At 42.4% G+C, this 27,428-nt stretch overlaps 2 long non-coding RNA genes and 1 pseudogene across 2 annotated transcripts in view; 2 read left to right on the top strand and 1 right to left on the bottom strand.

Moving 5' to 3' along the window:
• LOC120051924 overlaps nt 1-4,757 on the top strand; it is a 5,469-nt gene extending 712 nt beyond the window's left edge. The window contains exons 2-3 of the long non-coding RNA XR_005477337.1: nt 4,273-4,347; nt 4,720-4,757. This is a non-coding gene — a long non-coding RNA (uncharacterized LOC120051924). The remainder of the gene's footprint in view (nt 1-4,272; nt 4,348-4,719) is intronic.
• A 59-nt stretch (nt 4,758-4,816) lies between these two features.
• On the top strand, nt 4,817-5,265 carry LOC120052017. Its single transcript, XR_005477355.1, has 3 exons — nt 4,817-4,869; nt 4,977-5,082; nt 5,196-5,265. It is a non-coding gene; the product is annotated as an uncharacterized LOC120052017 (long non-coding RNA).
• A 20,101-nt stretch (nt 5,266-25,366) lies between these two features.
• LOC120052131 lies at nt 25,367-26,856 on the bottom strand (annotated as a pseudogene).
• Nucleotides 26,857-27,428: the final 572 nt, after the last annotated feature.

Here is a 27,428-nt window from a genome sequence, read left to right as displayed (position 1 = left end):
AAGTCCTGCTGGGCATTAAGAAGATAGATACACGGGGTCATATCAAACTGTACATCTAGTATTTTCTGTGCAGCAGTATGTATAGATTGCCAAAATCTGGCAATCTTTCTACAGCTCCAAAATACATGCATATAGGTTCCACTTTCAGAGGTACATCTTTTACAGTTAGGAGAAATGTCTGTTTTCATTCTATGGAGTCTCAAGGGAGTGTAATAAAATTTGTACAAAAATGTGTAATTAGATTCTTTCATTTTTACATTAGTAGAGGAGCAGTATACCCTGTCGCAAACTTCCGCCCATAACTCATCACTGATAGTCAGACCAAGGTCCTTTTCCCAGATTATTTTCAAAGGAGGAGCCTCCTTTCTCAGAAAGGAGTGTATAGATATAAAATATTTTGCCTTTAATGGATTGTGCTGTGACAAGAAGGGTTTCAACTTCATTCAACTGAGTTCTAAACCCCCTCTTGGAAGTAAATGAGGAAATGACATGTCTAGTTTGAAGATATAAAAAAAAAAGGGATCTTGGCACATTGAATTCACTGCAGAGCTCTTGAAAGGATTTCAGTGTAGTGGTCTTCTGATGAAATAGGTCTGAAAAGGTCCTGATTCCTAGAGTATGCCAAAGATTAAAGTTGGCATCCCTCAGGGCTTTTGACAAGTCTGGGTTGCCTACTATAGGCAAGTGAGAACATTTTTGGGAGGAAATGCCCAGGTATTTCTTACAGTCCCTCCACGCTAGTAGGGTGCTGTAAATCACAAAGGTTTTGGCTATGTTGCCCACTTCACTAAAGTTATTAATGAATATAGTTGAGCTTAGTGGCAATGAACCACAGGATTGGGCTTCTATCTGGATCCACGTTGACTCTTGTCTGTTGTGATCCATGTTAGCATGTTGCGGATTTGGGCAGAACAGTAGTACAATTGAAGGGAGGGAAGGGCAAGACCGCCCTTAGATTCAGCTTTCGATTGAGTGGAGAGCTTGATCCTAGGTTTTTTATTGCCCCATATAAATTTGGTGATGCTTTGGTTAATTGTTTTGAAAAAGGAAGCTGGGAGGTAGCATGGTAGCATCTGAAATAAATAGTTCAGTCTAGGGAGGATGTTCATACGGATGACATTAATTCTTCCTACTAAGCTAATTGGGAGGGAGATCCAGGTTTGGAGATCGTTCTTGATTCGATCCAGGAGTGGAAGATAATTCTCCTTGAAAAGCCTATTCAGATCTGGTGTTATGAATATCCCACGGTATTGAAACCCCTGTGTCTTCCATTGGAATGGACATAGTGTCTTCATAGAACTGGTGAGTGTAATATTGAGAGGGCAGACAGTGGATTTGTTAAAATTAATCTTAGAACCTGGAAACGTGCCTTACTGAACAATTGTGTCTAAAATGGGAGGAAGGGATTTCTCAGGGTTGGATATGTAGAGCAAGACATCATCCGCGTAAAGCGAAATCTTGTGCTGCAGGCCGCCTGCAGGTGTCACGTTCCTGACCTGTTTTCTCTTGTTTTGTATGTGTTTATTGGTCAGGGCGTGAGTTGGGTGGGCAGTCTATGTTTTCCGTTTCTATGTTGGTTTTGGGTTGCCTGGTATGGCTCTTAATTAGAGGCAGGTGTTTTGCGTTTTCCTCTAATTGAGAGTCATATTAAGGTAGGTTGTTCTCACTGTTTGTTTGTGGGTGATTGTCGCTGTGTCTGTGTTTGTTGCACCTCACGGTACTGTCTCGTCTCGTTCATTCGGTCGTTCCTGTTCATGTGTTCTTCGTTTCATGTAAGTTCGTAGTTTAGGTCTGTCTAGTTCGTTTTGTTATTTTGTAAATTAGTCAAGTGTATTTCGTGTCTGTTCTTCGTCTTGAAATAAAGTCATTATGTATTCACAACCCGCTGCGCCTTGGTCTACTAACTCACCGAAAGACAGCCGTTACAGCAGGAACACCTATAATACTTGGATTGCTCCTTATCAACTCTGCCAGAGGCTCCGCCCCCAACAAGTAGAGCAGGGGGGACAGCGAGCACCCTTGTCTTGTGCCCCATCCCAAATGGAATCTGTCAGAGTTTAGTCCGTTAGTAGTCACCATGGCATTTGGATGAGAGTATAGTGATTTGATCCATTTAATAAAGTTTGGGCCCATATTGAACTTTTCTAAGACTGAGAACAGAAAGCGCCACTCCATCCTGTCGAACGCCTTCTCAGCATCCAGTGAAGCCAGCAGGACAGGGGTCTTCTGTGCGTTTACTTGATCAATAATATCAAAAGGACGGCGAATGTTGTCAGAAGAGTATCTGTCTCTAGTAAATCCAGTTTGGTCCACTTTTATTATTTTGGGAAGAAGAGTGTTTAGTCTTTTGGCGAGCAATTTGGTAATAATTTTGTAGTCGAAATCCAACAAGCTTATGGGCCGGAAGGAGGAGCAGGATATGGTGTCCTTGTCTTTTTTGAGCAACACTGTAATGCGAGCTGTGTGCATTGATTCTGGGAGAACTCCGTTTTTGCAAAAATCCTCCAGCATTGGCATGAAAATAGGGCTAAGCTGGGGCTAAAAAGCTTTGTAGAACTCTCTGGAGAATCCATCTGGGACTGGGGACCTGTTAGGTGGCATGGAGGTGATTGCCTCCTGGACCTCCTCAGGAGTGAAGGGGGAGTTGAGATCTTCTTGGTCGGTCTCTGATAGTTTAGGTAGCGAGATTCCCTCTAGGAAGGAGTGGAGTTCTGCCTCCGTGTGTTTTCTCTCAGAGGTATATAGTTTGCAGTAAAAATCATGAAAAGTTAAATTGATATTTTTTGGGTCATATGTGACCTCGTCCTCTGCTGTTTGGATAGCCATAATTGTACGCTCTGACTGCTCTTTTTTTAATTGATAAGCATGTAATCTACATGGCCTATTGTTTTACTCATGGTATTTCTGTTTAGTAAAGAAAACCTTTTTTTAAATCTCCCGAGTATAGTCCAAATTCAGTTTGGCTTTGGCTGCTTTATGTTGACTCCAGGAGGTGCTGTCTGGGGATTGTTTATGTACTTTTTCACAGCGTTCCAGCTCCCCCTCCAGATCTAGCCTGTGTGCTTCCATTGCTTTTTTCTTAGAGGAAGCATATGCAATTAGATGACCTCTTAGTGTGGCTTTAGCAGCGTCCCACATTGTCGCCGGAGAAACAGGAGATTCTTTGTTGTCTTGTGTGTAGTTGTCTATCCATGTAGTTACCAATGTATGGAATGCTTCGTTTGATAGCATGGAGGTGTTGAATTTCCAGCTCTGTGACCTCGATGTTTTTGCAGAGGTCAAAGCAGAGTTGGACAAAGGCGTACCTCTACTGTTGGATTTGAAAGAATGAGAAATACACCTGTCCCACCCAAGCTCTGCGGAGTTTGGCATGTTCAGCATCACAGAGGTGTGTCTCTTGCAATAGCGCGATGTCTGCTTTTTCCTTTTTTAGAGCACATAGTATCTTTTTCCGTTTTATTGCATGACCTAGACCATGGCAGTTCCATGTCAATAGATTTAAGGGTCCTCTTGCGCTAGCTTTTTCTGAAGCTAGCTGCTTCTTGGAGGCTTTTTCCGTCGCTAATGCTCGAGTCCGGGTAAAAATGTCACCTGTAGTGTCGCCTTTTGTAGCCGCCATGACTTTTTGACTAAAGCTAAATGAGTTTAAACTTGAAGTGGGGGTAAGATTAAGAATTGGAAACTACTTGTGCGGAGCTCCTAGTTCATGCGGCCATCTCGTTCAGGGGTCACGTGATCCTCTTATTTAGATTTAATATTTTGGATTTAATGTAACAATGTTCTTGTCTATAGCTATTCTGTACTCTGTCGTATAATTTGTTTTATGTGGAAGTGTAGCTCCTGCATGTGCAACAGCTAATGGGATCCTAATAAAGTTTAAAAAAACACACACCACTATGTTTACATAGCAATGATCACATCAATAGCTCAGTTTATGACCTGACTGCGTAAGTTTACAAACTAATGTCAACCATGAGGTCCATTTCATGTACACTACACTATCTGTTGATTTCCGCATTCCATTTTTCCATCTTACACACACACACACACACACACACACACACCCTGGCCGTGATCCCAGTCTCCAAGGGTGTTGGGATATGCAATAAACATTTCCAATACATGCATATTAGTACACACTTGTACATGTATGAGAGGGGACAATTATAAGCACCCACCAAATTATTATTATTACAAACACACACACTGCTAGCTTTTGTCTGTGTAGGCAGGAACATAATGTATCATTGTCTTGTTTTGTGTGGTATCCAGGTTCAACGGACTGCATCTGCTATGCCACTGCCGGCATCAATGACCCTGTGACCTCAGCTTTACATGTCATAGTGGGTGGGTGCAGGCAATTAAATTGCCTTTAAAAATAGTGTAACTGACATTTTTATACAGCACAGACTAGTAGCATAAGCATTCTTTATCACTGTTCCAGGTCATTCTTGGAGATTCATTGTGAATAGAAATGTCTCGTGTTTGTCACTTCTATGTTAGCTATGGCACACTCAGCTGACCAACAAGTGACAGCCGTGACCTACTTATTCAAAGCTTTTGAGATAAGAGGAAACTGCTGGAGGTCAGTGTGGGTGCATGGGTGTGCTTTTTTTATAGTAAAAGCACATCGTGTGTCATCACACCTCTTTAAGACACTGTACCCCACACACACAGTATCTGTGGAGGATCACTCATACTAGACTCCTGTCTTCACAGGAGACTTCCAGCCAATGGACGTGTGCTCGGTCCATCACAACACATTCTTGAGGTATTCCATCTCCCTGCTTGGATACGGTTTCTACGGTGACGTGCTGGCAGACAGCGAGAGGAAACGCTGGATGGGACCAGCCAGATATGACTTTTCAGGTGGGTCAGAGGAGTAGCTTTAGCTGTTTTAGGAAATACAACCATTGGGACTGTTACGGTAGTCTGTTGCTGTTGCTAGTGATATGGCATGATGTCGTTTTGTGCAGGTTTTAAGACGTTCCTGACACATCACCACTATGAAGGGGCTGTGTCTTTTCTACCAGCAACTGACATACCGGGAACACCGCGAGACAAGACCAGGTGTAGAGCTGGGTATGTAATACTGTACACGTACAACCTGTTGTGTAGTTTAGTATTACATGTTTGTCTAGATGGTGCAAAGGAGATTGCTCACTTGGCTAGCCAACTCCATTCCTGCTTTCCAGGTGCTTCATATGCCAGCACAACGGGCAGCTGTATTCAGGGGTTTCCCCAGAGGAATCCAAGACTGCTCCACTTTATTGAGCAATTACACACAAGGTCCAACTGAAATTTGACTTCCGCTTTTAACCCAAGCCCTCCGAAATACAAACACTGAGTATACAAAACATTAAGAACACCTGCTATTTCCATGACATAGACTGACCAGGTGAAAGCTATGATCCGTTATTGATGTCATTTCAATCAGTCTAAATGAAGGGGAGGAGACAGGTTAAAGAAGGATTGTTAGGCCTTGAGACAACTGAGACATGGATTGTGTATGTGTGCCATTCAGAGGGTGAATGGGCAAGACCAAAGATTGAAGTGCCTTTGAACGGGGTATGGTAGTAGGTGCCAAGCAGGTGAATCCTGCTGTGTTTTTCACATTCAACAGTTACCTGTGTGTATCAAGGATGGTCCACCACTCAAAGGACATCCAGCCAACTTGACACTACTATGGGAAGCATTGGAGTCAACATTGGCCAGCATCCCTGTGGAACACTTTCAACAGCTTGTAGAGTCCTCCCCCAGCAAATTGAGGCTGTTCTGAGGGTAAAAGGGGGTTGCAACTCAATATTAGAAAGGTGTTCTTAATTGTTGGTATACTCAGTGTACATACACAGGTTTAGGAGAGGTGCAGGAGGCTGCCACACTGGGCGCTGCTGTTGTGGGGGATTAAGTGCCTTGCTCAAGAGCACAACGGCAGGATATGGCATCTAGGATTTCACACCAGCAACCCTCCGGTTACTAGCTCACTTCTTTGCGTCTGACCCGGGATTCGAACTGGTAACCCTCCAGTTGCTGGCTCACCTCTTTTACCGCTAGGCTACTATTTGAAGCTTACATAAAAATGGGGGAATCAGTAAGACTTTACTATTGGAAAAGATGTATCAGTTTAAATCACCACAAACATAAAAGTATTTTGGGCCACAAATGAAAGCAATTTATTAGTGTAAAATATATTTGAAAAAGCAAGTCTATTAACTTAGTGGGAGGAATGACCTCGATTCAGGGCTTTACCAAGTCGATGAAAGCTACAGTAGCAGCATGTCTCCAAAGCTCACAACTCAAAATCAAATCAAATTTTATTTGTCACATACACATGGTTAGCAGATGTTAATGCGAGTGTAGCGAAATGCTTGTGCTTCTATTTCCGACAATGCAGTAATAACCAACAAGTAATCTAACCTAACAATTCCACAACTACTACCTTATACACACAAGTGTAAAGGGATAAAGAATATGTACATAAAGATATATGAATGAGTGATGGTACAGAACGGCATAGGCAAGATGCAGTAGATGGTATCGAATACAGTATAGTCATCTCATATGTATAATGTAGGGTATGTAAACAAAGTGGCATAGTTTAAAGTGGCTAGTGATACATGTATTACATAAGATGCAGTAGATGATATAGAGTACAGTATATACATATACATATGAGATGAGTAATGTAGGGTATGTAAACATTATATTAAGTGTCATTGTTAAAAACCTTTTAGGGATAGGGGGCAGCATTTTCACTTTGGATGAATTGCGTGCCCATAGTGAACTGCCTCCTACTCTGTCCCAGATGCTAATATATGCATATTATTATTACTATTGGATAGAAAACACTCTGAAGTTTCTAAAACTGTTTGAATTATAGTGTAGGGATCCCTTTTGTTCCGATTGATAAACCCTTCCCAGTGCACGCCTAGGCCACGGCTCCACTGGGCATGGTTATGCAGGAGGGTCATGAGGAGAGAATTAGTCTCTTCCTCATTGATTCTCCTGCGTTTCCGGTGGTGCTGGGGATGTCCTGGTTGGCCCGTTACAACCCCAAGATTTCGTGGCAACAGAGGGCTCTAAAGGGGTAGTCAGAGGAGTGCTCAGGCAGGTGTGTAGGGGTTTCCATCGGTGCAACGACGGTGGGAAGTACAGACCAAATCTCCACCGTGCGCATTCCCTCAGAATATGACAATTTGGCTATCACCTTCTGTAAAAAGGCGGCGACCCAATTACCACCTCATTGACGAGGGGATTGTGCGATACATCTCCTGGTAGACGCTGCACTTCCCAGGAGTCACGTGTATCCCCTGTCACAGGAGGAGACGGTGGCTATGGAGACATATGTCTCTGAATCTCTGGGGCAGGGGTACATTCGGCCCTCCACATCACCTGCCTCCTCCAGTTTCTTTTCTGTGAAGGAGGAGGGAGGTTTGCGTCCGTGCATTGACTATAGAGGTTTAAATTCCATCACGGTGGGATACAGTTACCCGCTACCTCTCATTGCCACGGCGATTGAGTCATTTCACGGGACATGCTTTTACACAAAACTGGATCTCAGGTGTGCGTATAACGTGATGAGTGGAAGACAGCGTTTAGTACCACATCCGGCCATTATGAGTACCTTGTCATGCCGTACGGCTTGAAGAATGCTCCAGCAGTCTTCCAATCTTTTGTAGACGAGATTCTCAGGGACCTGCACGGGCAGGGTGTGGTGGATTATATTGATGACATTCCTGTCTATTCTGCTACACGCGCCACGCATTTGTCTCTGGTGCGCAAGGTACTTGGGTGACTGTTGGAGCATGACCTGTACGTCAAGGCTGATGAATTCTTGATGAAAGGATGAATCTGATGTGGTTCTCTCACTAGGAGATGAAAGGATGAGTCTGGTGTGGTTCTCTCACTATGAGATATGTTAGTATATGATGGTTTGCTAGAGTGTAGATTACCTGTGTTGCTGCTGCCCTGAAACATGTGCAACTCCCGACTGAAGAAGGGGTGGACATGGGTCGGAGGGTCGGTGATGCAACCGCTCCTCTCTATGTCTTTCTGCCTCTCTCTGCTGCGTGTAGTCCAACCAGACTGAGAATTGATGATGATGTAAATCAAGTGTTATGCTGCTGGGGCAGTACTGTTGATATTTAAACTAAGGTGCTCAGGCACAGGTAGACCCCTATCTGTACCACAAGGTTTCATTTCCAGTTTTTAGCACTACAAACTGGCGAGCTCTATGGCCACAACCATCTGTGACAATCTAAAGAGAGAACAAATGCTTTGAGTACAAAACTGTGGGTACATTAGAGACCATTTTCTCTGGCAGGCTCAATTCTGTTAGCATATCTTTCAAGTCTAATGTGACAAAAAAAATTGTGGAGAATCTAAGGCTGGTGAATGTTTTTTTGAAAGACTTTGCAAACCCTAAAAATATTTGTCAAATTGCAGAGGTCACTTAGCAAGGAAAACTTATCAGTTTTAACATTCTCCTCTCTTACCTATGCATTCTGCCTTCATTTTTTTGCACACAAGGGGTTTCAAGAGTTTAGCCAAACGATTTTTCCCAGCTGCAAATATAGAGACATCTGAGAGAGAGAGAGAATTGGAAATAAACATCATCGCTGTTATTTAGAGCCTAGTGTGTCTCAGTTGGTATTTCATGGTGCTTGCAACACCAGGGTTGTGTTTTCGATTCCCCCAGGGGGCCAGTATAGTCGCTCTGAATAAGAGCATCTGCTCTATGACTAAAATGTAAATGTTAAATGTAAAAAGACAGCTCTACTGGTTATAGCATGGTCCTCCAACCCTCCTGACCTTTACACTTAGCTGGCTGTTCCTGACGAGACCTCTGAAGGACCTCTATCTCTGTCTTCTCTTGGTTCATTCCCCCACTTTTGTCAGGTCACTTTCACCTTTGACCTTTACTGGCTGATATGTCTGAGGGTTCTGAGTCTTTCCCTCCGCTGCAGCCCTCTGCTCTTGGTTTATCTTTCCAATCTTTTCTCTTGAGATCTCTCCATCAATCCTATCTGTATTCGGTAATCGTGTAACTGTGTAAACTTTGTTTTGTCTTTTCTTCTCATTGTTCTCTTTCCACTTTTGCCATGAATTCATCGTCTCTATCATAGTCACTCTCTGACCAGTCTGTGTCAATGTCCAGGTCCTGTTCACCTTTGACCTTTGTTGTTGCCATAATGCTGCACCCCTCTTTCTTACCTTTGCACTGCTGGGTCTGCTGAGTCTGAGCATCAGCTGAAAAGATGGATAAATCTTTCGGGGGAGAGAGGTGGGCAAGAGGAAAGATAAATAAACATACTGAGGGAATTCATGCTCACTTCACAATCTGAACTTCTCCTTATCATCTAGTGGTCTCTCTCTCTCTCTCTCTCTCTCTCTCTCTCTCACCTTTGCATTTTGCTGGCTGGAGATTTTTCTTCTCTTGGTTTATGTCATCTCTCTCAGCTGTATTTCCATCATGTTGGAGTTGTGTACACGCTTTCTTTTCCTCAATGTCCACTCTCCACTTTGTCCATTCGTCTTTACCTATGTACTCATTGTCACTATCCATTGTTCCCTCACTATCATAGTCACTCTCTGACCAGTCCAGGTCCTGTTCACCTTTGACCTTTGCTGCCTGGTCTGTCTGAGTGTCGTTAGTCTTTCCTTCAATTGCTAGTTGATCCTCGCCTGGGCCCTGAGTCTTAACCATTGCCGCTGCGAAAATGGAAAAATCTGAAAGAGATGACAAAGGTGTGAAAAGGTAAGTTTTCATTGATATCAGTGGAGTTCACTACATTTAATGACAGATCAGTGATAATTTACATATGCTGTCAAACAACTGTATTTTTTACCTTTGCACGTTTCCGATTGGTCTTCCTGAGGATGCTGAGTCTCCCTCTGCTCCAGCAAGTATCCTGTCCTCCTTCTCCTCCTGACTCTCTAACTGTCCTTTGTCCTTTTGGTCATCCTTTTCTTTCTCTTGGTTGGATTTGACACCTCTGTGTCTTGGCTTTGACCCTCTTTTCTCTCACCCTCCTCTCTCTTTGGGTTGTTTTGTCTTTCTCAACGTTGTTGTCCGTATTGTCTTTGTCAACCATGCCTTTCTTCATGTTTGGTTTCCCACTCTTATCATCACATTCACTTCTTATCACATTTCTTCCTGTTCTCTCATCACTCTCAATATCTGTCTTTTCTTCAACCTCCTCCTCCTCATCCGTTTCCTTTATTTCTTCACTAATGTCCTCAGTGTCACTGTCGATTATTTCCTCAATCTCGCTGTAGTCACTCTCTGACCAGTCTATATCACCTGCCAGGTCGTTTTGAACTTTGACTTTTGCTGGTTGATCATTCTGACAGTAATTTGTAGCTACCTTCTCCTCAACAAGCATATTTTTATGTCCAGTTTTGCTATCGTCAGTCTTCGGACATTTATGACTTCCAAAGTGAAATTCCCAAACATCCAAGGCTGTCTTTTTTAGCTCTTTCATCCTCACTGTGTCTTCCACCCTCTTTCTTTCCTCCTTCTCCTCCATTGTGGTCTTCTCTGCATTCTGTCTTTCCATTTTTTTATTTTTTTTTTATTTCACCTTTATTTAACCAGGTAGGCTAGTTGCAACTGCAACCTGGCCAAGATAAAGCATAGCAGTGTGAACAGACAACAACACAGAGTTACACATGGAGTAAACAATAAACAAGTCAATAACATGGTAGGAAAAAAAATAGAATCTATATGCAAAATGCATGAGAAGGTAGGCAATAAATCGAATAATTACAATTTAGCAGATTAACACTGGAGTGATAAATCATCAGATGATCATGTGCAAGTAGAGATACTGGTGTGCAAAAGAGCAGAAAAGTAAATAAATAAAAGCAGTATGGGGGGGGTGAGGTAGGTAAATTGGGTGGGCTATATACCGATGGACTATGTACAGCTGCAGCGATCGGTTAGCTGCTCAGATAGCAGATGTTTAAAGTTGTTGAGGGAGATAAGTCTCCAACTTCAGAGATTTTTGCAATTCGTTCCAGTCGCAGGCAGCAGAGAACTGGAAGGAAAGGCGTCCAAATGAGGTTTTGGCTTTAGGGATGATCAGTGAGATACACCTGCTGGAGCGCGTGCTACGGGTGGGTGTAGCCATCGTGACCAGTGAACTGAGATAAGGCGGCACTTTACCTAGCATAGCCTTGTAGATGACCTGGAGCCAGTGGGTCTGGCGACGAACATGTAGCGAGGGCCAGCCGACTAGGGCATACAGGTCGCAGTGGGTGGGTCGTATAAGGTGCTTTAGTAACAAAACGGGTGGCACTGTGATAAACTGCATCCAGTTTGCTGAGTAGAGTATTGGAAGCTATTTTGTAGATGACATCGCCAAAGTCGAGGATCGGTAGGATAGTCAGTTTTACTAGGGTAAGTTTGGCGGCGTGAGTGAAGGAGGCTTTGTTGCGAAATAGAAAGCCGACTCTAGATTTGATTTTGGATTGGAGATGTTTGATATGAGTCTGGAAGGAGAGTTTGCAGTCTAGCCAGACACCTAGGTACTTATAGATGTCTACATATTCTAGGTCGGAACCGTCCAGGGTGGTGATGCTAGTGGGGCGTGCGGGTGCAGGCAGCGAACGGTTGAAGAGCATGCATTTGCTTTTACTAGCGTTTAAGAGCAGTTGGAGGCCACGGAAGGAGTGTTGTATGGCATTGAAGCTCGTTTGGAGGTTAGATAGCACAGTGTCCAAGGAAGGGCCAGAAGTATACAGAATGGTGTCGTCTGCGTAGAGGTGGTCTCAGATCTCAGATGATACGAAGGAGAGGTTGAACAGGCTGGTAATAGGGGGTGCGACAATGGCGGCGGACAGTTTCAGAAATAGGGGGTCCAGTTTGTCAAGCCCAGCTGATTTGTATGGGTCCAGGTTTTCCAGCTCTTTCAGAACATCAGCTATCTGGATTTGGGTAAAGGAGAAGCTGGGAAGGCTTGGGCGAGTAGCAGCGGGGGGGGGCGGGGCTGTTGGCCAAGGTTGGAGTCGCCAGGAGGAAGGCATGGCCAGCCATTGAGAATTGCTTGTTGAAGTCTTCGATTATCACGGATTTATCGGTGGTGACCGTGTTACCTAGCCTCAGTGCAGTGAGCAGCTGGGAGGAGGTGCTCTTGTTCTCCATGGACTTTACAGTATCCCAGAACTTTTTGGAGTTAGAGCTACAGGATGCAAATTTCTGCTTGAAAAAGCTGGCCTTTGCTTTCCTGACTGACTGCGTGTATTGGTTCCTGACTTCCCTGAACAGTTGCATATCGCGGGGGCTCTTCGATGCTATTGCAGTTCGCCACAGGATGTTTTTGTGCTGGTCAAGGGCAGTCAGTTCTGGAGTGAACCAAGGGCTATATCTGTTCTTAGTTCTGCATTTTTTGAACGGAGCATGCTTGTCTAATATGGTGAGGAAGTAACTTTTAAAGAATGACCAGGCATCCTCAACTGACGGGATGAGGTCAATATCCTTCCAGGGTACCCGGGCCAGGTCGATTAGAAAGGCCTGCTCGCAGAAGTGTTTTAGGGAGCGTTTGACAGTGATGAGGGGTGGTCGTTTGACCGCGGACCCGTAGCGGATACAGGCAATGAGGCAGTGATCGCTGAGATCTTGATTGAAGACAGCAGAGGTGTATTTGGAGGGCAAGTTGGTCAGGATAATGTCTATTAGGGTGCCCATGTTTACGGATTTAGGGTTGTACCTGGTGGGGTCCTTGATGATTTGTGAGATTGAGGGCATCTAGCTTAGATTGTAGGACTGCCGGGGTGTTAAGCATATCCCAGTTTAGGTCACCTAACAGAACAAACTCTGAAGCTAGATGGGGAGCGATCAATTCACAGATGGTGTCCAGAGCACAGCTGGGAGCTGAGGGGGGTCGGTAGCATGCGGCAACAGTGAGAGACTTATTTCTGGAGAGATAAATTTTTAAAATTAGAAGTTCGAACTGTTTGGGCATAGACCTGGAAAGTATGACAGAACTTTGCAGGCTATCTCTGCAGTAGATTGCAAATCCTCCCCCTTTGGCAGTTCTATCTTGACGGAAAGTGTTATAGTTGGGTATGGAAACCTCAGAATTTTTGGTGGCCTTCCTAAGCCAGAATTCAGACACGGCAAGGACATCAGGGTTGGCAGAGTGTGCTAAAGCGGTGAGTAAGACAAACTTAGGGAGGAGGCTTCTGATGTTGACATGCATGAGGCCAAGGCTTTTTCGATCACAGAAGTCAACAAATGAGGGTGCCTGGGGACATGCAGGGCCTGGGTTTACCTCCACATCACCCGAGGAACAGAGGAGTAGTAGGATGAGGGTGCGGCTAAAGGCTATCAAAACTGGTCGCCTAGAGCGTTGGGGACAAGGAATAAAAGGAGCAGATTTATGGCCGTGGTAGAATAGATTCTGGGCATAATGTGCAGACAGGGGTATGTATGGTGGGGCACGGGTACAGCGGAGGCAAGCCCAGGCACTGGGTGATAAGAGAGGTTGTATCTCTGGACATGCTGGTCTCAATGGGTGAGGTCACCGCATGTGAGGGAGGTGGGACAAAGGAGGTATCAGAGGTACGGAGAGTTGAACTACGGGGTCCATTGCAAACCAAAACAATGATAACTAGCCTGAACAACAGTATACAAGGCATATTGATATTTGAGAGAGACATACAGTAAGGCATAAAGTGATTGCAGGTCTTGATTGGGAGAGCTAGCTAAAACAACAGGTGAGATAACAGTAGCTAGTCAGCTAACACAGCAACAGCAGGTAAAAATGGCGACGACTAGGCAGAGAGGGTCGGGTTAACTACACACAGAGCCTGAGTTAAAACACAGAGCCGACAGATAAAACACAAATAAACAGAATGGAGTACCGTGAATTAATGGACAGTCCGGCAGGCATCAGCTATGTAGCCAAGTGATCATAGTGTCCAGGGGGCAGCTGTAGATGGAGCAGGGAAGCCGCCACTAAGCTAGCACGCGGTGTTTAAAGTTTTTTTTTTTTTTTTTTTTTTTTTTCATTGAACAAAATCTGAAATGTATTGATGAAATACAATAAAATCACAACATAGGTTTCTTTGAATCAAATCAAAAATAATTAGCTACAAAAAAGAAAAAAAATACAGTAAACTGTCAATTGCAGTGTTCCTCACCTAGCTTACTGTAAAAAGCAAAACAAAGGTTTGATTACTGTACTTCTATATTTACATCAACCCTGTCTTGTGGATTTGGCCACAGGTTCTCATCCACATCACAATGGATGTTTTCATTAGCCAAACATCTTGGGAAGAATCTTCGGGCATGGCGAATCCAGGCCTGACACTGGTCTGCTGTGATGTCATTGCATGTGTCATCCATGGCCTGGAGAAGGGTGGCTTGTTCATGAGGGCGCCTATCGTATACCTTCCACCTCCATGTGGATAAAAATTCCTCAATTGGGTTAAGGAAAGGAGAGTATGGGGCTAAGTACAGGGTGGTAAATTGTGGATGGGCCTGAAACCATGCTTGCATGGTGGAACCTGACATTATCCCACACAATGACATAGGTCACGCCATCAGCTCTACAGACCTGATTTAGCTCATCAAGAAAGGTTACAAGGAGAGCAGCATTATATGATCCAATACGAGTTATGCGTCCCACCACACCATCCTCCGATATAGCCGCACACATGGTGATGTTTGCCCCACATTGTCCAGGTACTTGATGGTTGCCCGCTGGCCAATGAAATTCCGACCTCTCCTCCTTGTCTTGGCCAGGTTGAAGCCTGCCTCATCCAAAAATAGGAATTTGTGATGGTTTTCGTCAGCATCTAGCTCCATCACCCTCTAAAAAGACATTTTGGGGAAAAAATGACTGATTACAATGATGTAGAATTTTGGGGGAATTTTTCACAACAGGCATCTTGAAACTGAACATACTCAGTCCTCAGTCTGCATTTCTTTCAAAAGGCACAAGGTACAGCTGTTTTTGAGACACCTGTCGCCTTTTCAGCAAACGTGCAATAGTCGGCAAACCTATGGCTTCCACATTGTTGAACATGTCGTCATTGTCTAAGATGTGCTGCCGAATTTCTATTAAGCGAATATCATTTCTGGCCCGAACCAAACTGACCGCAGACCACTCTTGTTGGTCAGTCAGAATTTTGCCTCTGCCTCCCCTATTTGGCCTAGTCTCAATTCTGCAGGGAAAATGACAGTAAGAACACATTTAGTCACATCACCTACTCTGTGGTACACATTGGCATGCAGTATACAGTCATTTGACAATTGAGAGTAGCCTAATGTTTAGTGCATGCTGAAGACTTACCGGTTCTCATTGCGGAAAGTTCTGATGATTGAGGCAACGGTTGATATTCTAAGGTTTGGTTGAATTATCGTAGCTGCCTCAGTCATTGTCATGCCATGATTTAGGACACGGTCTACAACTACTGCTCGGATTCCATTGGATACTCTTTGCTGTTGCTGCCGCTGTCTTGGTCCGTGGCCTTGTCCTCTACCACGTTTCCCCACACCTCTCAAACGTGGCCCACGACCACCTCTCAGAAGGGGTGCTGGTCCCCTGCCATTCCTTTGACCACCACGTCTTCCTCCTCCCACTGCTTGACCTCTATTGTGACCTGGATCACCTGCCGGCTCCATGTTATCACTATGTTGTTGTAGGTGGATACCACTCATTTCACTATATAATCGGGCCACAATGTGAAATCAATCAGTAACGAGTTGGCAGTATTGGAAAAGCAAATACAAGGGCAGGCATACATACACTCTACACTCCACTTTATTAGGCACACCTGCGTGTTAATGCAAATAGCCTGCTCCTTCAAACAGCGAATCATGTTGCTGCCTGCAACTCAATACATAAAGTATAAAGAGTAGAGAGCTTTTGTTGTTGTTCGACCAAACATTAGAATGGGCAAGATGTGTAATCTAACTTTGACCGTGGTATGATTGTTGGTGCCACACATGGTGGTTCCAGCATCTCAGCAACAGCTGGCCTCCTGGGATTTTTACACACTACAGTCTCTAGAGTTTACAGAGAATGGTGCGATAAACAAAACACATTCAGTGAGCGGCAGTTCTATGGGCAAAACACCTGGTTAATGAGAGAGGTCAGAGGAGAATATCCAGACTCATTCAAGCTAACAGAAAGGCCACAAATGCTCAAATAACAGCCGTTTAAAACAGTGGTGTGCAGAAGGGCATCTCTTAACGTACAACACCGTGAATAATTCAGGCTGTTGTGGAGGCAAAAGGGGTTCCTACCCAGTAGCAGATTAGGTGTACCTAATAAAGTGTACAGTAATGTCAAATCTGAAAACATGGTCTGGAAAAGTGGTACATGGGACCATAGAAACAGTGTCTGATAAAGAATGATGATGAAATATTAGATCCATAGATAATGTAGTCCAATTGGTTCATGTTCCACGGTAATTGGTGTCAATGGATCTTGTTATCCTGGAACTTTCATGATCTAAACATAGATTTTTTTTATTTTTTTATTTTATTTTTTTTATTTTTTTGGGGGGGTGGATCAGCTTAATATTGCGGAAAGAATGTTGCTTCCAATGTAATTGTCTGCATCATTTCCAATCCCCCATATTTTTTTGGGTAAATATATATATCCATTCACGTATGCATACATATACAGTAATCCCTCGTTTATCGCGGGGGTTACGTTCCGAAAATGACCCGCGATAAGTGAAATCCGCGAAATAGAAAACTTTTTTTTTTTTTACAATTAGCAACTATTACATGTATACAAATACAGTGACTCACGTGTAGGCCGTTTCGTCGACATTATGGGTTTAGGAGATGTTCGAAATTACAAGATAATTTGGCCAACTTAATGTAAATTTGCCAAGCTGTTTTATGTACGTACACATAACTGCACGAGACGACAAAATGATAGCACAATTCGTAGCATGTTTTGATACAAGAAGCGGGAGTGAGTTTTTAGCGAATCAGAATGCAGAGCACAATGCACCAAAAAAAAAAAAATGCATTATGAAAATCCGCGAAATAGCGAATCCGCGATAAGTGAACCGCGAAGTGGCGAGGGATCACTGTACACATATATACATACACATACCTACATAGACATACATACTTTTTTAAAGAGTATACCTTTATTATTATTCCCCGCAAACCCTACCACCGATCCCCCAATTGGAGTAAACTGATAAACATTTCTGTTTTTACCTTCAATTTATACATCTTATACACATTTTACAGACACAGTCTACTTTATAATAGTTCTCTCTTGTTTGTTCTTAGTCCTTCCTCTATTTCTGTTGTCCATCCAGTTTGATTTCCACTTGTAACTGTGCTATTTCACAATAGCTCCGCACCTATACACATTTCACAGATCCCGTATGCCCTACATTGTTTATCTTGTTATTAGTCCCACCCTTCAGCTCCACTCAACCTTTCCCATCTATCTTCCAACATCATCCATTTCGGATTTTTATTTGCCATATATTTTTCAACTGTGCTGTGATGCTTCACAAAAGATTTGAATCTTCCTATTCTCATAGCTTCCACGGATTGTAAATTAAAAATAAACATTTTTGCTAAAATAATTATTATATTATTGATTGATTGACTATGGCTTTTCAAATCCCCCAGTATTGCTATCTGTAGCGTTAGTTCTACGCAAATGTTGCAATTCTTCAACCATTCCTGGACCTGTGACCAAAAACGAGCTACATGCGGACAATACCAAAATAAATGGTCTAATGACTCTGCCTCCTCACAGCAGAATCTACAGAGCTGGGAAGATTGTATCCCCCATATATATAACATTCTATTAGTTGCAAGAATTTTGTACAATAATTTAAATTGAAAAATTCGAAGTTTTGAATCCGGCGTTGTTTTGCGTATCAATTCATACACCATGTGCCATGGAATGGGTACATCGAAAATCTCTTCCCAACTATTTTGCAATTTATATGGCACAGCTGTAAGTTTTTTGGTCCTTAAATGAAATTGGTATATGTTTTTATTTATCACACTTTTCTTTAACCATTTATGTTCTTTAATATAAGGCCGACATACAAGTTCCTTACTTTTATCCCCTTCCACCTGCCTCTTCCATTTTTGTGGTAATGCTGCAATTAATTGGTTGTAATTTTGGGTAGAGCAGACATTTCCATATGTCTGCGTTAGCTGCATGTGTGACATTACTCCACCAGTCCTATTTATGATATCATTCACAAAAATTATACCTTTTTTAAACATTTCTTCGATAAATACAGTTTTTTTATCAATTACTATATTTGAATTTAACCACAAGATTTGTTGTACTATTTGTTCCGTCCTTTCAGGTGGATTAAACTGAAATTGCAACCAACTTTCTAAGGCTTGCTTAAAAAATAAAGATAATTTGGAGATTATTTCCTTTTCAAGCAACCGAAAGTGAGCAGGTGTAATCTGAATAAAGGGAAAAAGGCCCTTCTTGAACATAGGATGAGACATTCGTACCAATCTACTAGAGAACCAGTTTGGATTTAAGTATAACTTTTGTATGACTGATGCCTTTAGTGAGAGGTCTAATGCTTTAATATTTAATAATTTCTGCCCTCCGAATTCATATTCGTTATATAAATAGGCCCTTTTAATTTTATCTGGCTTGCCGTTCCAAATAAAATTGAATATTTTTTGTTCATATAATTTAAAAAGCAGGTCACTAGGTGTAGGCAAAACCATAAGCAAATAGGTAAACTGTGATATGATTAAAGAGTTAATCAGGGTGATTTTCCCACAAATAGACAGGTATTTTCCTTTCCATGGTAGCAAGATCTTATCTATTTTTGCTAACTTTCTATAAAAATTTATTGGAGTGAGATCATTTCTTTCTTTTGGGATTTGTATACCGAGTATGTCCACATCACCGTCAGACCATTTAATTGGTAAACTACATGGCAATGTAAAATGTGTATTTTTTAGTGATCCAATACGTAATATGGTACATTTATCATAATTTGGTTTTAATCCAGAGAGGATAGCAAATATATCTAGATCCTCTAAGAGGCCGTGGAGAGATTCTAGTTGTGGTTTTAAAAGAAAACATGAATCATCAGCGTACAATGACACCTTAGTTTTTAGGCCCTGGATTTCTAATCCCTTAATATTAATGTTTGATCTAATTTTAACAGCTAACATTTCGATGGCAATAATAAATAGATATGCCGATAGTGGACAACCTTGTTTTACTCCTCTAGATAGTTTAAAACTTTCTGAGATGTAGCCATTATTTACTATTTTACACCTAGGGTTACTATACATAATTTTTACCCATTTTATAAGAGATTCCCCAAAATTGAAATATTCTAGGCATTTATATATAAACTCCAGTCGTACTTTATCAAAAGCCTTTTCAAAATCAGCTATGAAAACCAGGCCTGGTGTCCCCGATATTTCATAGTGTTCTATTGTTTCCAGTACTTGCCTTATATTATCTCCAATGTATCGTCCATGTAAAAAACCTGTCTGATTAGGATGAATAATATCTGACAACTTTTTTTATTCTATGTGCCAAGCATTTTGCTAGGATTTTTGCATCACAACACTGAAGTGTAAGAGGTCTCCAATTTTTTAAATGGACTGGATCTTTATATATACCACTTGGGTCCTGTTTCAGTAATAATGATATCACACCTTCTTGTTGCGTGTCTGATAATCTATCATTTATATAGGAGTGGTTAAAACAAGCTAATAATGGTCCTTTGAGTATATCAAAAAAATGTTTGTATAACTTCCACTGGTATGCCATCCAGTCCTGGAGTTTTCCCATCCTTAAAGGCCCCAATTGCATCAAGTAGTTCCTCCTCTGTAATTAGGCCTTCACATGAGTCTTTCTGTACAGATGTTAATTTTACATTATTATTAGGGAAAAAATCCATACAATTAGTTTCAGTTAGTGGAGATGGAGGAGCCTGAAACGAAAATATATTCTTAAAGTACTTTACTTCCTCTTTCAAAATATCATTTGGTGAATCATGCGTGACTCCATCATTTGTAACAAGTTTTAATACGTTTTTTTTGGTAGCATTTCTATATTGAAGATTGAAAAAAAAATTGGTGCATTTTTCCCCATATTCCATCCAGTTCGCTTTATTTTTGTAATATATTACACTGGATCTTTCTTGAATAAGTTCCTCCATTTCTTTTTGTTTTTCCTCTAACTTATTCTGTGCCTCTATGGTACCGTTTTTATTGTTATCTAACTGTACTGTTAGTCCTTCAATTTCCTTTGTTAATATGGACTCTTTTGATCGAAATTGCTTTTGTTTTATAGATGAGTACTGAATTGCATGGCCTCTAAAGCCACACTTAAAAGTGTCCCATACAATAAGGGGATCTGCTGTACCTATGTTATGTCTAAAAAAGTCAGTTATAAATTCTTCTGTCCTAGTTCTAAACAATTTATCATCTAGTAGGCTTTGATTAAATTTCCAATATCCTCGCCCACGTGGAAATTCTGTAAGAGTAATATATATGCCAATTATGTGATGGTCCGACCGCATTCTGTCCCCTATCAAACACTTTTTAACTTTTGGTGCCAGAGAGAATGATATAAGAAAGTAGTCAAGGCGACTAGCTTGATTAAGCCTCCGCCATGTATATCTCACTAGGTCAGGGTATTTAAGTCTCCATATATCCACTAATTCCAATATATCCATGACATTCCTGATTTCCTTAAGTGCCTGAGGGTGATAGTTTGTAGTGTGATTTCCTTTCCGGTCCATAGAGGTATTTAAGACCGTATTAAAATCTCCCACTATAATAATAGAGTCTAGTGTTGCTTGTAGAGTTGATACATTCTTATATATATTGTCAAAGAAGCTTGGATCATCATTATTCGGACCGTATAGGTTAATAAGCCATATATGTTTATTGTCCAATAACATATTTAAAATAATCCATCTACCTTGAGGATCTGTTTGGACAAGTTGCACATTTAGATCAAAGTTATTATTAATTAAAACCATCACCCCTTTTGAATTTCTTTGCCCATGGGAGAAATATATTTCGCCCCCCCAGTTCTTTTTCCACAAAACTTCATCTAAAACTGTCGAATGGGTTTCCTGTAAACAGTAGATATTATAATCCTTCTCTTTTAGCCAGGTAAATACTGATCGTCTTTTCTTATTATCTGCTAAGCCATTACAATTGTAACTGGCTATACTTATTTCACCACTTACCATAATGAGACACACCTTTCAATTATTTTTATCAAAATATATGTTTGTAAACGTCCTATTAAAAAGTAACATAATGATTGAGTGTCTATATAGTTGTACCATGACATTTGCATCTCCACTAAGCAAACCTCCAATTGGTCCCCACTATTCCACCCGCCAAAAGCCCCCATCTCGAGTTGGGTTGTCATCCCAATGACCGGCAGACCACCCCCGACCCCCCGCATCGCACAGCCCCGGACCGACTGGGATCCATCCTTCGAAAAGTGCACACAGCGCCATCCACCGAACCGAAGCAGATCCATTGCCAAATGCATTTCCATCGCCCTCACCTCTATTTTTATTACATATTGCTGTGAATCATCCTCTATAGTCCCTAACATCTTTTACTTCTTCCTTCGCAACAGTTGTGGGATACACACATACACCCACACACATTCAGCCCTTACCCCCACACAACCATAAGCTCACCCTCTCAACAATTGCACCATCCCAGAGCCCAACTCAAGATGGATCATGATTTACAAATGTACTTGCAGTTGCAGCTGCATGAGAAGGCCTGCAAGACCGCGCAAAAAATGAGCATAAATGTAGAGATTTATTTACCATTGTCACATCCTAAATGATGGAGGTCAAATGTACACCTTCTTCCTGAAACACCCACAATACGGTCATCCATTTTGACCATGTTCCCAAGCATCTCCATGCAGTCCGACTTGATTTCGTGCCACCAGGGCCACAATAATATACCCCCTCTCTGAATGTCCGAGTGTGACCCCCTCCCCATGGGTTACTGCAGCTAGTGTTGCCAGCACTGCCACTGCCTGGGTGGGGGCACCCCACCGGAATCCCCACCGGCTAGGTACAAGGTCGTCAAGGTTCTCATTAGCAGCTTTGAGAATTTCCTTGTTTATTATGCTCTCCCTTTAGGGGGCTTTGGCTTTGCAGGACCAACCCTGCCAAGCAGGCTCAGAATCTTGAGGGGGCAGTGCTGCTCTTGGTCCCTGACCTCATTTTGGCTGCATACAGACCGCTTACAGCATGCACATAAAACAGTTAGGGACTTCTCCTTAGTATCTGGGCCATTCATGTGGGTGTCTAGGGTATAGGGCCATGGACCGTACCATTAAAATAGGATAATAAATAATTAGATATAATTTATTTTAAAAATGTAGTTCCCCATGATAGGACAATAAATAAATAAGACGTATAATTCATTATAAAAGTATATCCATCATCTGAACAACATTGAAAGCCCTCTCATACCCGGCCCACAGCAATACACTGGCTCTGGGATATGCAACTATTTCATTACTCACTCACTCAACTTTCCAAACATAACAAATAAAAATAAACACACACCGCGGTGTTTAAAGTTAGTAGCCCGGGGGGGTGGTCTGCTCAGACGGAGGGGGTCTGCTCAGACGGAGGCCGGTTGAGGGCACAGCGGATGGCAGAGAATCCAAGCCGGATGGCGATGGTGAAAGAGAGGTTGTGATTGTAGAATTGTGTTTGCTAACTGATGCTAGCTTCGTGGCAGTGGCGATAGCTGCAGGCTAGCTGTGAGGATCAAAAGTAGTGGCTCAGGGATTACGGCAGGAATCCGGCGTTGTTGTCGAGAGACAGTCCGGTGCTGTTAAATCGGTGAGTAATATCCAGGCTAATAACAGGGCTGGTGTCTGTGCAGAAGGTAAAAGCTGCTAGCAGCGGTTAAAAATGGCTAAGTAGCTTGTAGCTGATTAGCTGGTTAGCTACTGGGGGTTCTTGAATGTGTCCCAAAGTTTAAAAAAATAATAGCGATTCCGTATCACATTGGGTGAGGTAGGTTACCGGAAGGTATAATCGAATTAAAAATTGAAAAGAGATAGAATTTAAAAAAAAAAATATATATATATATACAAGAAATACGGGGGAAAAAATACAAATGTACGCGAGAGGACTAAACAGACAGGTCTACACTGCTACGCCATCTTGGATCGAACCCATCTTTATCATCCTCTCCTCCAACTCTCTCATTTTTCCAAACATTTCATTCTTCATTTCTTCCAGTTAACCTTTTTGGTTGTTTTGACAATTGCAGTATCACAGTCCTCTTTTTCTCATATCTTCTCTAATCTGAGAAATGTTTCTTCTTCACGATTGGCTGATCCTTCTCATCTGCACTGTTTTCCTTCTCAACCTTTTTGGTTGTTTTGACAATTGCAGTATCACAGTCCTCTTTTTCTCATATCTTCTCTAATCTGAGAAATGTTTCTTCTTCACGATTGGCTGATCCTTCTCATCTGCACTGTTTTCCTTCAAGTTTTAGGTTGTAGTGCAGAAAGCAGTGCTTGTCTGCTTGGTCCCCTGTCAGTCTGCTTATCATAAATAATCCCCACCTCACTGAACACTCGATTGGGACCGAGGAAGGTGGGGGACAGAAACTTCTTTGCCAATGGAGCAAGTGATTGAAGTCTGTCGTCATTCTGCTTCCACCACTCCAAAGGCAAGCCGCTCTTTCTGTCAATGACAGGCTCTGTGAGGTAACGCTCCAACTCAATTTCAAAACTGCACTGGACTTCAGCCCTGCCCTCTTGGCTTCCAAGGATTCTAGCGTAGAGGCTGTCCACCAGACTGGGTGGCTGATCTATCTACTTGGACTCTTTGCTTTTTTGCACCTGGATCTGTGTCCTCCTCTTCACTTGTCCCATCTACGTCATCTTGGATCGAACCCATCTTTATCATCCTCTCCTCCAACTCTCTCATTTTTCCAAACATTTCATTCTTCATTTCTTCCAGTTTCCTGAAGAAATGTTTCTTCACGATTGGCGGATCCTTCTCATCTGCACTGTTTTCCTTCTCAACCTTTTTGGTTGTTTTGACAATTGCAGTATCACAGTCCTCTTTTTCTCATATCTTCTCTAATCTGAGAAATGTTTCTTCTTCACGATTGGCTGATCCTTCTCATCTGCACTGTTTTCCTTCAAGTTTTAGGTTGTAGTGCAGAAAGCAGTGCTTGTCTGCTTGGTCCACTGTCAGTCTGCTTATCATAAATAATCCCCACCTCACTGAACACTCGATTGGGACCGAGGAAGGTGGGGGACAGAAACTTCTTTGCCAATGGAGCAAGTGATTGAAGTCTGTCGTCATTCTTCTTCCACCACTCCAAAGGCAAGCCGCTCTTTCTGTCAATGACAGGCTCTGTGAGGTAACGCTCCAACTCAATTTCAAAACTGCACTGGACTTCAGCCCTGCCCTCTTAGCTTCCAAGGATTCTAGCGTAGAGGCTGTCCACCAGACTGGGTGGCTGATCTATCTACTTGGACTCTTTGCTTTTTTGCACCTGGATCTGTGTCCTCCTCTTCACTTGTCCCATCTACGTCATCTTGGATCGAACCCATCTTTATCATCCTCTCCTCCAACTCTCTCATTTTTCCAAACATTTCATTCTTCATTTCTTCCAGTTTCCTGAAGAAATGTTTCTTCACGATTGGCGGATCCTTCTCATCTGCACTGTTTTCCTTCTCAACCTTTTTGGTTGTTTTGACAATTGCAGTATCACAGTCCTCTTCACTTTTTCTAATATCTTCTCTAATCTGAGAAATGTTTCTTCTTCACGATTGGCTGATCCTTCTCATCTGCACTGTTTTCCTTCTCAACCTTTTTGGTTGTTTTGACAATTGCAGTATCACAGTCCTCTTTTTCTCATATCTTCTCTAATCTGAGAAATGTTTCTTCTTCACGATTGGCTGATCCTTCTCATCTGCACTGTTTTCCTTCTCAACCTTTTTGGTTGTTTTGACAATTGCAGTATCACAGTCCTCTTTTTCTCATATCTTCTCTAATCTGAGAAATGTTTCTTCTTCACGATTGGCTGATCCTTCTCATCTGCACTGTTTTCCTTCAAGTTTTAGGTTGTAGTGCAGAAAGCAGTGCTTGTCTGCTTGGTCCCCTGTCAGTCTGCTTATCATAAATAATCCCCACCTCACTGAACACTCGATTGGGACCGAGGAAGGTGGGGGACAGAAACTTCTTTGCCAATGGAGCAAGTGATTGAAGTCTGTCGTCATTCTGCTTCCACCACTCCAAAGGCAAGCCGCTCTTTCTGTCAATGACAGGCTCTGTGAGGTAACGCTCCAACTCAATTTCAAAACTGCACTGGACTTCAGCCCTGCCCTCTTGGCTTCCAAGGATTCTAGCGTAGAGGCTGTCCACCAGACTGGGTGGCTGATCTATCTACTTGGACTCTTTGCTTTTTTCCACCTGGATCTGTGTCTTCCTCTTCACTTGTCCCATCTGCTATGGCTCTGCGATTTGGTTTCCTTAGTAGTTCAGGCTCCTCCTTCAGCCACTCTTTTGCTTTCTCTAGTGCTGTCCCTGAGGTGAAGGCATAGCTCTTGTAACGTGGATCCAGGACAGTTGCCAGCACCAGGCACTTTGTCTCCTCGGCCTTGAAGAACCTCCTTGTCAGACTGTCCAACATGGTCTTCCGTAAAGTTTTGATGCCCTGAGTAGAAGAACCCTCCTGCTGTAGCATCAGCTTCAGCACCGACACACTGGGGATGATGCATGCTGCTGTAGAGTTGGAGTGGCTCATCTAAAGTGTCACCTCCATAGGTGCCAGAGTCTCAATTAGGTTAGAGACAATGTCCCACTGTGCAGCAGACAAACTGCTGATGTGTCCGTATTCACCTGCATACACATTCAGTGCACGCCTCTGTTGAAATATCCTCTGCAACATGTGTAGTGTTGAGTTTGAACTGCTTGGACGATGCTGTGTTTGGGAAGGCCAAGCTCTTCCTGAATGGCCCTCAGCCTCTGTTTGGCCAGTACAGAGTGGTCAAAGTGAGTTGCACAGTTCTTCAACGTGGCAATAATGTCTAGCACAGCTCTGACTGGATAGGCCATCATTGATTACAAGCTGTAGGGTGTGTGCACTGCAGCTGAAGTCTGGAAGCTCCGCCAGTCTCATACCATTCACCATGTTTGCCCCACTGTCCCTGAGGACCAGCACTACACGTTCTGTGTGGATTTCCCAGTATTCCAACATGGTCAAAAACATCTCTCTGATGTAGTTTCCTGTGTGTGATCCAGTCATAGTCTTGACATTCAGCACAACCTGCTTTCTTGTCCAGACATTGTCAATGAAATGTCCAGTAAGGCTCATCAGGGACTCTGTAGTGCCTGACCAGCAGTCAGTTGTGAATGCCATGTGTGGAGCGTTCCCTGCTGCCACCAGATTCTTCACTTTCATCACAACTCTTTCATATGTTTTATCTAGCATTTCTGTGCGAAATAATTTTTCATCTTTGATCCTGTACCGGGGTTCAGCAAGACTAACCAGCCACTTTAACCAACGTCAGACATCACTGTGAATGGCTGGTTGTCCGTGGCAATCATCTCAATAATTGCTACATCCATCTTCTTGGCCCTTGGGTCTTTGTCCTGCCATTTTGCTTGTTTATTAAACAGTTGTAAGATTGTAGGATTTGCTTTTTTCATCATTGCTTCCTAATGGGCGTTTGGATGGATGTTCTTAAGGTGATTCCACAAGTTGGTGGTATTTTCTGATTTAGCCGTTGCTGACCCCATGCTTACATCTTTATCACAAATAAGACACCTTGCTTTCCCTGGTGCTAATTCCATGTAATGGTCCCACACTTGTGCTCTGCTTTTTTCTGCCATCTGTAAAACACACACAGCTCTGAAGTGACAATGATACTGAAGAGTCTGCTTAGGAGACAAATACTCTCAACTGTTTGAATAAAAATAGAGTTTAAGTTACCTGTGATGAATGTTGAAAACAACTGTAATTTCTATATGCAGGAAATCCTATTTTAATAATGGGCATGGTAAGAATTGACGACCAAAGTGCGAGTCATAATTCCCATGACACCTAGCAAAATCTGAAAAGCGGTTTCTTCATTTATTCCATAGGATATTTTTAGATTCACTTAAAATAAGGTCTGTTTCGTGTAGGCTTACACCGCCAATTTTATAACTGTGTAGATATCCATAGGACAAGGTAACTCTGATCAATATTGGCTAAATATAAGCGAAGATACATTTTTTTGTAGAGTGGATTTATGAAAATATGTTGACAAACGTTACCTTATCCGAGGCGGTTTAAGCCTGCACGAAACACAGACCTTATTTGAAGTAGATCAAGACATTCTCTATGGAAGACATGAACGGTAAAATAACGAAGGAACCCCTTTCAAGTTCAGCCGTAAGTTATTACAGAAATTATAACGCGT

The sequence above is a fragment of the Salvelinus namaycush genome, chromosome 8, assembly GCF_016432855.1.
Source record: "Salvelinus namaycush isolate Seneca chromosome 8, SaNama_1.0, whole genome shotgun sequence".
NCBI lineage: Eukaryota > Metazoa > Chordata > Actinopteri > Salmoniformes > Salmonidae > Salvelinus > Salvelinus namaycush.
This window is presented reverse-complemented; position numbering and strand designations above follow the sequence as displayed.